Genomic DNA, 1,969 nt, shown 5'->3' with positions numbered 1-1,969 from the left:
AGACATATGTAAAACTTTAGAAAATAAATAAAAATACAGAAAATGGAAACAAAGAGATATCAGAAAACAGAAGGGAAAAAAGACAATATACTGGCTCAAATAAAGTAAATATTGACCTTTGTCTGGGAAGATACCAGCCAAGAAGATGACTACCCGCCACAAACGGCTTTTAGTTTAAAAAGTTTTAATTTCAGATCATCCTTTGTGGTTACTTTAGGTCTCTGAGTTTTCAAGGTAGTCATGCAAGGCCTTCCCTGAGCTAGTCAGGTTAGCATGTCACCCCTTTTCTTCCACACATAGTTCATTACAATGGATTTCAGTTTTTAGAAGTGAATAAAAATTTCCCTGATATATAATTAAAGTATATATGCCAGCATTCTGGCACACACTTAAATTCAAATATGATGGGGTAGCTTAACAGAAGAAGGACACAAACTGATGAGAGAAAATGTTGGCAGTATTTGTCAGCTCTTTAAAAATATTGGTTATGTGTTTTGGCTCATTTTAAATATTCATTTTTTACTTCATATTTTTCAATTACTTGTTTTGAAGGATACCATAAAATTCTATTTAATACTCCCCACCCTCATCAAATCTGGATACCCTAGTAGAAGCAAAGAAAAAAAAAAAAACCCTGCAAGTTTATGCAACAAAATAATTGTAAATATGTCTGGACTATAAAATTAGGCATTTTACACACACATACACAAACACACATACATACATGCTAGAATTTATATTGATAATGAATAAAATCACTGTTGGAGGCAAAACAATTTTTGAAAAAGCAAAGAGAAAAGAATTGAACAAGTTAAAAAATGAAATAAAAATAACCAAACCACTTTCCTCTCTGAAAGCGGGTGCGGGGGTGGGGGTGTGGGTATTGAGTGTTTCCTTCCCACGTCCCGTGTGGGTCAGGGTTCAGGAACTGAAAGAGAAGACAAGAGATAATTTGGCAATATTGGGGGACAAGGAGAGCAAGTCCAACTCAAGTGGAAGGACTTCCTCCCATGCTCAGGCCTTACCAAGCTTTTATTGATTTGGGATGGACCCATAGCATAGCCCTTAGAAATGTGGCCCCTGGCAACAGGCACTCTAGCCCATCAGCCAGGATTTACATAATAATAAATGGGGGGAGTAGCTTCAGCTACCACTGTCTGGACAAACCCTCCCCTTATTTTTTCCGTAAAAAACCAGAAATAAACATATAAGAACAAAAAATGTTTAAGTCCCCAAATCAATGTCCAACAGTTCTGAGTCCAAGTTTCAATGTCCGACAGTTCATGTGTACATTCCAGCAATGAAATGGTGGTTCTGGATGGTGGACAAATGCAGGTCCAGTCCTCTCTGGTTTGGTCCTGGGCCCCCTGCAGCAACACACAGGTGCTGACTGCTAGCATGGCAAGGCGTCTTCACCATCTCCATCTCTGAACTGTCTCTCCTGTCTTTGTGGCTGGAGCAATCTGGTCAGTTTCTTTCCAGTACCCCTTGTTGCAGGAGTCCACATGGTCTTGGAGTTGTTCTCTGAAAATATACAAACATATTCTTGACCAAAGGTTAATAAAGGAAATTTTACTTGGGGGATCCTTTTTATATTGGCCCAAATGATTATCCTTTGGCTTATTTTGTTTGACATCACATATGTTTTTCATGGGTGTCTTGCTGTTAGCATTACAAAATGAAAGAAAAAAAATTTTTCTAGATGTAATTAAGTTACAGGATATTTTTCCTTACATGGTATTCTTCCACTATCCCCCTTTTTTAATTTAATTAGGAGGCTTATGGAAAATTTTTTAATGCAGTCTAGATAACTTTAAATTTTTATTTTTTCTGCACAAAAATATGACTGCTTTAGGTTCATTGCATGTTAAGCAATTTTACCATGAAATGAAAATTTTGATTAATACTTCTTAGGCCAATTTTAATTAATCTGAAAACTTGACTACTATTTTACTGTCAATTTTCATAC

This window comes from Myotis davidii, unplaced genomic scaffold (assembly GCF_000327345.1).
Source record: "Myotis davidii unplaced genomic scaffold, ASM32734v1 scaffold1757, whole genome shotgun sequence".
NCBI lineage: Eukaryota > Metazoa > Chordata > Mammalia > Chiroptera > Vespertilionidae > Myotis > Myotis davidii.
This window is presented reverse-complemented; position numbering follows the sequence as displayed.